The following is a 12758-nucleotide window of genomic DNA, read 5'->3' on the forward strand; positions in this document are numbered from 1 at the left end:
AGTCTTTGTCGAAACTTTATTGGTAAATCAAAACAGCATGCAGTTTCGTCCCCGACTCTGGACAAAATGACATTTGCAATGCTTCGTCAGCTCCGAATCTCAAGACGATCTGCTGTCCCGGTTCACCAATTTTCGACAAAGACCTCTCAGCTGTTCATTGTGATTTGACTGGTATTTCAATAGATTTACTGTGTTCTAGAACCTGCCCCGTCGCACTTGCGAAAATCCCCTATCATCGCAGCCACATCAACGAACCCACACCAGGGGGAGGTATATAACACAAAGCTTAGCAATGATCGTAGACATTTTTCTACGATTGATTGCATTGACTACAATGTACAATCAGTCGTAAAAATCAAACGTACGATTAATCGTTAATCTTTGTGTTACCGGACCCAGAACGACCAAAGCTATTACTGGTATTTCCAATAACCCAATCGGTGACATATTTTGTTCCTGCGACATTTTGCTCCTGACGTAATATCTCAGAGGGCATAGGGTTAGAATTAGGACAGTAATACAGTTTTTGGTTCAGAATAATGTTACAGATTAGGATTAGGGTTTATTTATTTTTGGAGGTTAGGTTTCATGTTTGGCTTAAGGTGCAGATTTTCCACCAGAGCAATTGTTGTCGCCGGATCAAATGTTATAGAACCGACAAACCAACGGGAGTCGGTCATGTATGTCTATATACCTGAGTCTGTAGCACATTTAAAGATTTTCCACTTCGTCACTTTAAAGAGTAAGACTCAAGAAGATGTCTTCTATGATTATATTTATCGATCTCGTTAATAACAAGTCATTTGAGAATCCGATTGCCGGTCTATAGATTCATTTCCAGTTTATCTCGTAAGGGGCGTGGATCGTTATTAGAACGTGATAAAGAGTATTACACAGCCGAAAGAATCAGAGGAAATCGATTGATTTTTTTAATAGAAACAGCACTATGTTGTCGTCTTTCATCGATTGAATTTGTGATGTTTATTCAATGAGGATTCGATTCAGGCTGAACAGAATAAACATGTCGGCAAAAAACGTGAATAATTCCTGGGTTATGATTTCCCATATTTGAAATTAATCGTTAAAGCATTTATTTTCATAGTTTTGAGAGTGGACAAAGTCCAACGGTTTACTACCGGTTATCCGTAGTCAACCAAACCGACTAAAAACCGACCGATGTTACATTTTGGTCGGCATGGAGTCAGTGGTCCGTATTCTGAAGTTGGGTTTAAGACCTTGGTCTAACTCTGTGCTAAAATTACGGCAAGACAAAAATGTCAAAAATTTGATTACATTGTATGTTACTTATGAGCTCTTTCCTGATTCTTCAATGGTGAAGACAGTTACAGCTAATTCATACTTCCTATAATAAGAATGATTTGAGAGTCAAATTAGCTGCTATATTATATCTCTATACTGTTAATGACGTATGTCACAATTGGCATTCCATAGTTAAATAACAACTTTAGACCTGAGTTTAAATTAAACCAGACTTCAGAATACGGGCCCATTTCACTACTGTGGCAGTAATATACATTCCTAATGTATATTACTATTCTAATTTTGAAACTGCATTTCTTTCTAGATATTTCCTGTACTTCTTAGGTTAATTGTATTTATATTCACCAAAATTTACAAACTTATAGGCCTACCTATACAATCATGTAGGCCTACAGGCTAATGATTTATGCGATATCATAAGTAATTCATACCTATTTTATATAACGATTTAGTAAAAGTAAGAGATCGTTGTGTTACTTTAACCGATATTTTGAATTTTAAGAGCAATTATCTGTAGTTTCCCCATCGGTATATTTCTATTTACGTAAATAAGGGCGAATATGCCTTTTCTGTATTAAAATTAATAAATTACATATAGGCCTACCCGGAAGCATTTTAAAAAGGTTCTCCCAAATCCTTAATAATATACATGATATAGGCCTACATGTATCGTGTATTGCTTGAGAAGTGGTTGAATACCAAAAAGAAACACGCGGATTGTGAAAAAAAAGTTGGGTATCCAACTACAAAAAACCCCAGTAAATTTCACCCCTAAATATCAAATTTTAGATCATATTAATACCCGTCAACATGAATGACCTGCATTTTTTTTACAAATCCTTTCATTTTTAACTCAGATAAAAGTAATATAAAACTTAAAACAAAATGACTTACAAGTTTGAACTTCAATTTTATTTTTGTAAACTTGAGGTTTAGAAAATGATGTGAATAATGATCATCCGATATTATCAAGAAATTAAAATAAACAGACATTCAATTAAAAAATATATAAATTGAACAATATTGATAAAATTCAATGAATAATAAATAATGAAGAAACAAGTAAATAAATGAGCTAATAACGACAAGTTTGCTATTCTGTTCATTCTAATTCTTTATTCAAGATTATTACAGAGTACTAAATCAGTTAAACATTCTCTTTATACTTGTCTCGGAATTTCCTTTCTTTCTGACGTCACAATTCACAATTTATATACATCGACCACGCTTTTAGAAGGAAAATGTGACCACGTTGATGAGCTGGTCTAATCCCGCGGGTTTGGACGTTTCCAAGTAAAGCCAAATATAGGCAAATAATGCCCATTTACTAATGGACATTAGTGTGGTTGAAAATCAATAAACAGTCTGAATACAAACGTGTGATACGTATACACACATGTTATGTATTAACATTCATGTGAGAGAACCAAATACGACCAAAGTGGGCGGAGCGTCCTTGTCCCAAAGTACAATGCAATCACACGGAATGTTGTGATCGCTGTCACATTCAGAACGTTCTCAATTATGTAACGTCACGCCCCCAAATATGGCGAGATGGGCGGGGCATTGCGGGCGACCTTGTCAGAGCATCACTCGATCCTTCGAGGAAGCAATTAGATTAATGGAATTTACACGGAATGTTTTGATTGTGTCATCACTCATGTTACCTTGGAAGAGCGTGTAATGTTACGGTTACGTAATCAACTCATGTTGCATTGTTGACATATCGCATAAGTACTGGGGGATAGTATGGACATGCAATGCAATAAGTAGCAATGATCAATATAGAATGCCGGAGACGAGAAGAAAGAGAAAGAGAGAGAGGGGGGGGGGTGTAAATCGGGTGACGACCCCCCCCCCCCCACACACTGACAGTATCATCCAATTGGAGAACATTTTATTTTAAGGGCATTACCCCCATGGCCCCTTCCCATAAATGAAACTGCTTTTCGTATTTTTCGAGGGAGCCTAGCGAGTTAGCAAAACTATTTGCAAATTCGAAGTCAGAGGAAGTTTACCCTGACAAAAGTTTATTGCAAAATTAGCAGAAAAAATGATAAAAAATACAAATGAATGTTTCAGGAAAATCCATCAAAAAATGAAAAAGTTATAAGAATTATACTTCTTTTATTCGTTACGTCATAATATGAGAGCAGCTTTCCCACATATCGAATGTTAAAAAAAAATCAATTCAATGGTGTCGTTTATTTGGATCCCTCACGCGCCTCAGAAAGTAAAAGAAAAATAGTCATTCGGCTGAAAAGGGTTATCCCAGCCATCGGGAGAGAATGCATTAATAAAAATTAAAATCCACAACTTTTTACTAGTATTTCATTATAGCATAACAGTCAGTGACGGTCAGAGAAATTACCTGTCTGTCAAATTAAATCTTAACTAACAATACTATGTGAATATTGTAATTTCATAATGATTTATTTATAACACACAATATTATAATAAAACATAATAAATCCATGGGAAAAAAAGGATTTCTTCATGATAAATCAGTATCATGCTGTACTTCTTCTTTCTCTATTCCCACTATTTTATTTTCTCTCTCTAAAAAGAATATTCGAAAGTCATAAAGGAGTGAATTTCGCTCTTTTCACTCCAACTGAATTAGAGTGAACATAATGAATGTCGATTTATTGTAGATTTTTTACCTGAAAATTTAGTTAATTTGCAACCCCTATCTCCCTCTTTCTTTCTTTCTTTCTTTCTTTCTTTCTTTCTTCTTTTCTTTCTTTCTTTCTTTCTTTCTTCTTTTCTTTCTTTCTTTCTTTCTTTCTTTCTTTCTTTCTTTCTTTCTTTCTTTCTTCTTTTCTTTCTTTCTTTCTTTCTTTCTTTCTTTCTTTCTTTCTTTCTTTCTTTCTTTCTTTCTTTCTTTCTTTCTTTCTTTCTTTCTTTCTTTCTTTCTTTCTTTCTTTCTTTCTTTCTTTCTTTCTTTCTTTCTTTCTTTCTTTCTTTCTTTCTTTCTTTCTTTCTTTCTTTCTTTCTTTCTTTCTTTCTTCTTTCTTTCTTTCTTTCTTTCTTTCTACTTCCCTTCTCCCACTCAATAATGATTGTTATAATGTACATAATTAAATCAATTTCCTCAACCCCCTTTATTTTATTTTTTCATTTTTGCAGGGGCCCTTCTCATCTTCGCCTTTCTTTCTTTCTTTCTTTCTTTCTTTAAGTTGTCACTCTCTTGGAGTTAATGCTCGCTCACCCAGTCACAATTTCTCCTCTTCCCCTGGAAGTTGGAACAATATTCATATCAATTGTTATTTATTAATTCTTTATCATCCCTATGTGATTCGACCCTGTACGGGGCATCGAACCCATACCCTGCCAGTGTTGGTGCATCTCGGCTTTACGACCAAACTGATGTTTAATCCATTTATCTCTTTATTTGATTTATTTTCATTTTCTTTATATACTCCTTCCCTCCAAGTCACTTAAAGAAGTTACTCAACCATTTCTACTCCCCCATATCGTACGTCTAATCTTATTGGAAACATTTGTATATATTATATAAAAAGGGGGAAAAAGAAGATAATTCCGGAAGGGGCTTTAAGGAGTTCTCTGATTCTATAATCAATTCCCAAACCTCATCGATGACATTTCTTCCATTTTTGTTCTTACGAATTCTCAGGAATATCGATTAGCTTAAGGGCAGAAGGAATGTACTTTACTATGAGGAGGGTAATAATGTTACGTAACATAACATTCCACGATCGAGTAATGTACATTCAAACATGAATTGTATTTGAATGGTACGCGTTGGTCAATAAAGCTTGATAACTTTAAAAATGGAATGCTTCAGGCGAGAATTTCGACAAATACTGAAGCGTGTTAACGTCGTGCGTGGTTGTAAAGAGACATAATTTTGATGTCCTTATACTAATATAAGTTTATAACTTTAACAATGTGAACAAAAAAATCAAGAAAGGCGCCGAACACCTTTCAAAATATATCAATTTATGGCAATAAACATCCCAATACATTGCATGGAGAGGGGCGTAATATCCATATTTTTATTTTTATTTTTTGCTTTGTCTTGCCTGGAGGATTTCTTTCCATATAGTTACTGAATTCATCAAATTATGCTAATTTATGCATATGAATCACAAATTTGGTTTAAAGGCTTTTCCTTTAAGCAATGTCCTTTCGATAAACCTGGTTAAACAAAAAAGTGGCATAGTCATACATTTTAGAATATTCCACTACTATACGCTGTTTGTGTTTTCGCTCATTTTTTGAGCGAATGTATAAAGCAAAGCTGATTGCAGAAAATTGATATATTTGTCGAAATCTTTAAAAAAAAGTCACCACAAAAGTATGAACATGAAATACGTCTCCCAATGTTAACTCTTATGGATCATGATGAGTAATAGCATATAAGTGCGAAGAAGATGTTTTTTCTGAATTTTGAGAAATTGTACGGATTGAAAATTAATATCCGAAGTCCGATGTTATTAATTTTACTGAACTATTGTAACCAGTTATTGAACTGGGAAGACCGCTATAACATGTCTTTATATTCCTGGCCTGGGAAGCGGGGGTGCTGGGGGTGCTGAAGCGCCCCCAAGATTTTCCCAGGGGGTGCTGCGTGTATCATTTTCCATAGGCTGCACCCCCTGGAATTCTGGTAGGTGTGCCAAATTGGAGAAATGTATGGAAAATGACCAAGATTTAGTGTTCAAACTTTTTTTTTTTTTTGGGGGGGGGGGGGGGGGGGGCTTGTCATTTTTTTTAGACCAAAGCTATCTTCATTTTGTAGCGAACCGTTCCCAGGGCCCTCTTTATATCATGATTCGGAAGAAATGGGACACTGGGGTCAATTGGTGACGATTGGAGTTAGTATGAATAAAGGTCGGAAAGGAAAGGTACTTTAAGAAAATTCATTTTGTAATTACCGAATAGCCGATTGGGAATTGTGTTCGCTTAGTCTCACAAATTAACATGGATTTTCTAGTCTGAGATGGGAGGGGAATTATTGAACGTTTCCATTCTTCCAAGCAATTTTCCCAGACTAATTATGCCGTGACGTAAGCATTACAGGGTGTGTAATTATTAATAGCTTAAAATGCTCTTAATCAGTCGCTGACCTCTTAAAATAGGGGAAGTCTTTTGAAAAATCGATGCATGCCTACATAACTCAACTCTTTTCTTACATTCGATATCTGAGGTACATAAAACGAAATCCTCTTTCTTTGGGATATTTCTATGGGCAAGCATGCGAGGAATTTCATCCATCATCACGTGAGCCGATTTGATATTTCCACATATGCTTTGTTAATTGTTGGCCGCTCTATTGTCACTTCGGCCATTATAGCCATTCGTGTTGGACAAAAGCGACCGAGACCAGACAACGCACACAAGCTGATTTTTAAAAAAGAAAACCCTACACAATGGTCAGATGAATTCAAACCTTTCAAAAGCCCCAGCATTATTTGAGTGTAACTATTTCCCACTTCGACACATCCTTCTTCTTTCGGTATCCACAAAAGACGACAAACGCCCAGGTAATTCCTTCTAAATGGGGTCGCCTTTTATCGGCGCGTCAATGCGTGCCCCGCACTGAGCGTACAAGAATCAATTTCATCGGCTATATCGCCCGGCTTATCGTTACAATGGGAGCGGTATCTACACTCATCATACATACCGTAATTGCTTTCCCAATTGCAGAATGTATCTTATGTCCACACAAAGCCACGTCATAGAGTACGACCTGGGCGGGACCTGGACTAATTACCTTGGGCCGGGCGACCCTGAAAGGACCCTGACCATAGCGGATGGTCATCGATCGATATCGCAAACGATCACAAGGATGAGAGTATTTTGTCGTCTGATTCATAAGGAAGGGCCTTTTCTTCCAATGGAATGCAGTAGGAATGCGATCCCCGGCGACTCGACCTTTTGGTGAACTCCCGAAGAAGTTTTTTTGGAAACTTTTTCGCGCCAAAACTATCCAACAAAGCTTATCTCTTGCTTGTTGTGATCGTATTAAGATAATAAGATATAATGTCTCGTTTATGAATTCATCGAAATCGAGGATTTTGATGTGATTGTTTGTAACTTGTTGTTGAATTAATAAAGTTGGGGTATCTCAATAAAAAAACAAGAGTAGACATAAAATACCACCTCAAACAACAGATCCTGATGATTAAAAAAAAATACATATTCAAAAGAGACTGATAGAAGACTGACATGTCAATGGTATAGATTAGATTGTTCAATGGATCCTTGCAAAATTACAACGATGAAAATATGAAGCAGAGGTCGGATGAAATATTTCTTATTGCATTTAAATCTAAACAACATACAACAGAAACCATTATGCATCTTCCAGTTGCAAGTGGTACGTAACTAATGTGTGTTTCGAAAAGGTCTAATTATTCTAATACTTTGTAATGTGAAATAACATATCTTGATTATAAATCATTCTTTATTGATTTGGCGTAATGCAGAAATAAAAGAATAAAAGATTCTCAAATTCAATTCGCTTTGATCCAAACATTGTGAAATTATAAATCACTGCGTTTTCATGATTCGTCATGCCCGATATAAACAGATAATACTGTAAAGATTTTGGCATAATAACCCATTCAGGCAAAATGTAATAAAAATGTATAACTCCTCTTTTCCAAAAGCCCACTCGTGATACAATTATCTCGCATGTAGAGAACAAATAACAAAATAAAAGATGCAAAATGCACCCAATAACATCAAGAGAGATCAATACAAGATAGATCTTTGATCGCTCTAATCCCTACTCCATCAACGCAAATGTTTTTCTTCTATCGAGAGAACTTATTACATTTATTACCCACGCTTCCCTGTTACTGAGCCTGTTTTAAAGTTTACAAGCCCATATAATTATGCCAATTCTAAAGGGGGTTCTAATTCGATATATAGCTTTGTATCGATTGAGAGGTGTTTGCCGACTTGTAAGGTGTATTGTTCGGTGTTGTCGCGTTGGGTAATACCGTCACCCGGGCTCTTCATTTAAAATACACCGCGGAGTTCAATAGCGAGGGCGCAACTCTCATGGACCTTTTAGACGAATGCGAAAGAAGTGCAAGGAATTCTTTGATGTTTCTAGACGCTCCATATTCTCCTCTCCAATTGCGTTTCATCCCAAGTTAGGCATCTCTCATCAACCAGTCAATGTTCATCAACCAAGTCACATTTCTCAAGGCAAACATTATTCGGATTTTCGTTAGTCAGTTAATCCATAATTATTTCTTTTTCAACAGATGAATATTCATATGTTCGTCAACCAATCAATCTTTATACCTCACCAAGGGCATATGTCCATATTTCCGTCCCAACCAATTAATGTTAATGTCGTAAAATAGCCTAAAAACGGACATACTGAAGCTTCTCGACATGCACTAATCGGAGTAAAATGGCATGACAAGAACGCGTCAGTGTGTCCGTTTTCAAGGCTATTTTATGATTTTGCAGTACCAAACACTTACTGAAGATTAATGTATTTATCAAACAATTGATATCCATACTATCGCGAACCAATGAAATTAAATTCGCATCCATTTTTATATTTTCATCACCCAATTCACTCTTCACACTTTCGTCAATGAATTAATGTTCACATTTTCGTCAACCAATCCATCTTCATATTTTGTCAAGAAATTGTTACTTACATTTTCGTTGACCAATCAGCATTTATACTTTCATTAATTAATCAATATTTGTAATTTCGTCAACAAATTTGTATGCATATGACTTGACGAAAATGTGAATATGGATTAGTTGACAAAAATGTAAATAGGATTGGTTGATGAAAATGTAAATATTGGTCAGTTGACGAAAGTATACATGTAAATACTGATTGGTAGACGAAAATATAAATATAGATTGGTAGACGAAAATATGAATATAGACTGGTAGACGAAAACATGAATATGGCTTGGTTGCCGAAAATGGAAACATTGGTTAATTGACTAAAATATGAAGATCGTATTGTTGACAAAAATACAAACATTGATTGATCTGACTATTAATTGTTGGACGAAAATGAAAACATTGGTTGATTTGACGAAATTAATGTAAATGTTGACGAAATATTAATGTTCAATGTTAAAGAATACAAGAAAATATTTACATTGATTGGGTGCTAATGGAATAGAAAAAGTGTAATTCATTCAAGAAAGTATGAATATCGCTTGCTTGACAAAGTCTAAAATACATGTATTTGTATGAAATCAAAAGACCGACTACTTTCAGTCCTATCCGGAGGACGCGGTATATTAAGATAAATGCCTTAACATATATATAGCGATCTTAGTAGATCGGCATGGAGTTGGAATCCGTATTTACATGGCTACCGGCTGACAGCATAAAGGGTGTAGATAAAGTATTCAAGTGGGTGTGACTCAATTACATAGATCACCCCCTTAACAATATAGCCGCTTCTCGAATATAAGCCAGTGTGCAAGATCACTCACTGTTCTCTTATTTAATTCCTTTCTCTTCCATTTATCTTATTACTCCATCAAATTTTGTAAAATAATTATAAGCTTAAATATCGTTACAATTAATTTGGAGGTGAATTCATATACATAACTAGCAAAGGACCAGATTCGAGCGAAATTGCTGAAACAAAAAGCGTCAATTCCCCGTCCCAAAGCAAAATAACACCCAGCCTTACTCTGAGACAGAAACTACATGAAAAAAATTGTGTTCCCACACCGGGAATCGAACCCGGGCCACGGCGGTGAGAGCGCCGGATCCTAACCACTAGACCATATGGGATATTACACATACAAAAATTGAGTGTATCTATATTATACCATATAGTTCTTTGGAACGCATTTGGAAGTAAGATCTGATGGAAATCGTCACCAGTAATCACATTCGTCGACACGCCTCTCTGATATTCACGTATAAAAGTAAATACTGCGAATCCTTATTCATATTTTCGTCAACCAATCCATAATCATACATATCGTCAACGATTAATATTCATATTTTCGTCAACCAATTCATAATCATATATATCGTCAACGAACAATATTTATCTTTTCAGCAACTAACTCATAACTATATTTTCTTCAACCAATCCATATTCATATATATCATAAACAATCAAAATTTATCTTTTCAGCAACTAACTCATAACTATATTTTCTTCAACCAATCCATATTCATATTTCCGTACACCAATCCATTTTTATATTTTGTTTAAAAATTGATAAAGCCAGTCAATGTTTTGTCAAGCAATTTATGATTGCTTGTGTTTCCGCTAGATCGTACCTCCAAAAGAATTTCTAAGAAATCTACATTATACTTTAGATATACTCACAATATTTATACGCGAAATCCCATGTGGTGTAGTGGTTAGGATCCGGCGCTCTCACCGCCGAGGTCCGGGGTCGATTCCCGGTGTGTGAACACAATTCTTTTCGATGTTTGTGCCAGGGTAAGGACGAACAAATTTGCTCAACATTGGTCATTACCAAATCATGCAGACAGGCACCTTCAATTCAACTAATAACTGATATTCAAGCTCATAATTCTGGTGTGATAATTGATTAAAGAAATAAGAGAATGGAATAGCAAGGAAATTATTTGATATTTTTGTCAACCAACTAAATAAATATTTTCGTCAACCGATCCAAAATTTAAATTTTCGTCAACCAAAAATTTAAATTTTCATATTTTTGTCAACCAACTTGCATTTACATTTCCGTCAAATGATCCATACTAGTATTTTTGTAAGCCAATTACATTTACATTTTCGTCAGCCGGTCCATATATACATATTCGTCAACCAATCTATATTCTTATTTTCTTCAACAATCCATATTTATATTTTACGTCAACCATTTCATATTTATATTTTCGTAAAGCAATCTACATTCATATTTGGACAACAAATTAATGTCAATATCTTGGTCAACTCACAGCGTAAATACATGAAATCCCATATGGTCTAGTGGTTAGGATCCGGCGCTCTCACCGCCGTGGCCCGGGTTCGATTCCCGGTGTGGGAATACAATTATTTTCAGATTTTTTTTGTCCCATGGTAAGGTTCCGTGTTATTTATGTTTGGGACGGGGGTGGGGGTTAACGCATTTGTGTTCATATTCATATTTTAGTCACTTAATTCATATTCCTATTTGCCTCGACCAATCTATATTTATATTTTCGTCAACCAATAAATTTTCATATTTTTGTCAACCAACTCGCATTTACATTTTCGTTAACTGATCCTTATTAGTATTTTTGGAAACCAATTAAAATTTACATTTTCGTCAACTGATCCATATTTGCATTTTCCACAACCAATTAAGATTTACATTTTCGTCAAGCAATCTATATTCATATTTCTTCAACCAATTCATATTTATATTTTTCGTCAACCAATCAATGTCAATATCATGGTCAACTCACAGCATGAGCTCGTGAAATCCCATATGGTCTAGTGGTTAGGATCCGGCGCTCTCACCGCCGTGGCCCGGGTTCGATTCCCGGTGTGGGAACACAATTATTTTCATTTTTTTTTGTCCCATGGTAAGGTTCAGTGTTATTTATGTTTGGGACGGGGGGGGGGGGGGGGGGGTAACGCATTTTGTGTTCATATTCATATTTTAGTCACTCAATCCATATTCGTATTAAGATAAATGCCTTAACATATATATAGCGATCTTAGTAGATCGGCATGGAGTTGGAATCCGTATTTACATGGCTACCGGCTGACAACATAAAGGGTGTAGATAAAGTATTCAAGTGGGTGTGACTCAATTACATAGATCACCCCCTTAACAATATAGCCGCTTCTCGAATATAAGCCAGTGTGCAAGATCACTCACTGTTCTCTTATTTAATTCCTTTCTCTTCCATTTATCTTATTACTCCATCAAATTTTGTAAAATAATTATAAGCTTAAATATCGTTACAATTAATTTGAAGGTGAATTCATATATATAACTAGCAAACACCAGATTCGAGCGAAATTGCTGAAACAAAAAGCGTCAATTCCCCGTCCCAAAGCAAAATAACACCCAGCCTTACTCTGAGACAGAAACTACATGAAAAAAATTGTGTTCCCACACCGGGAATCGAACCCGGGCCACGGCGGTGAGAGCGCCGGATCCTAACAACTAGACCATATGGGATATCACACATACATACAATGAGTGTATCTATATTATACCATATAGTTCTTTGGAACGCATTTGGAAGTAAGATCTGATGGAAATCGTCACCAGTAATCACATTCGTCGACACGCCTCTCTGATATTCACGTCTAAAAGTAAATACTGCGAATCCTTATTCATATTTTCGTCAACCAATCCATAATCATACATATCGTCAACGATTAATATTCATATTTTCGTCAACCAATTCATAATCATATATATCGTCAACGAACAATATTTATCTTTTCAGCAACTAACTCATAACTATATTTTCTTCAACCAATCCATATTCATATATATCATAAACAATCAATATTTATCTTT

At 35.4% G+C, this 12758-nt stretch overlaps 4 non-coding genes across 4 annotated transcripts; 2 read left to right on the forward strand and 2 right to left on the reverse strand.

Annotated features, from left to right (window-relative positions):
* Window positions 1-9972: 9972 nt before the first annotated feature.
* Window positions 9973-10044, reverse strand: TRNAE-CUC (transfer RNA glutamic acid (anticodon CUC)). Its single transcript has one exon. It is a non-coding gene; the product is annotated as a tRNA-Glu (tRNA).
* A 1169-nt stretch (window positions 10045-11213) lies between these two features.
* Window positions 11214-11285, forward strand: TRNAE-CUC (transfer RNA glutamic acid (anticodon CUC)). The gene has a single exon. It is a non-coding gene; the product is annotated as a tRNA-Glu (tRNA).
* A 417-nt stretch (window positions 11286-11702) lies between these two features.
* Window positions 11703-11774, forward strand: TRNAE-CUC (transfer RNA glutamic acid (anticodon CUC)). The gene has a single exon. It is a non-coding gene; the product is annotated as a tRNA-Glu (tRNA).
* A 564-nt stretch (window positions 11775-12338) lies between these two features.
* On the reverse strand, window positions 12339-12410 carry TRNAE-CUC (transfer RNA glutamic acid (anticodon CUC)). The gene has a single exon. It is a non-coding gene; the product is annotated as a tRNA-Glu (tRNA).
* Window positions 12411-12758: the final 348 nt, after the last annotated feature.

Source organism: Lytechinus pictus, chromosome 17 (genome assembly GCF_037042905.1).
Source record: "Lytechinus pictus isolate F3 Inbred chromosome 17, Lp3.0, whole genome shotgun sequence".
NCBI classification, from domain to species: Eukaryota; Metazoa; Echinodermata; class Echinoidea; order Temnopleuroida; family Toxopneustidae; genus Lytechinus; species Lytechinus pictus.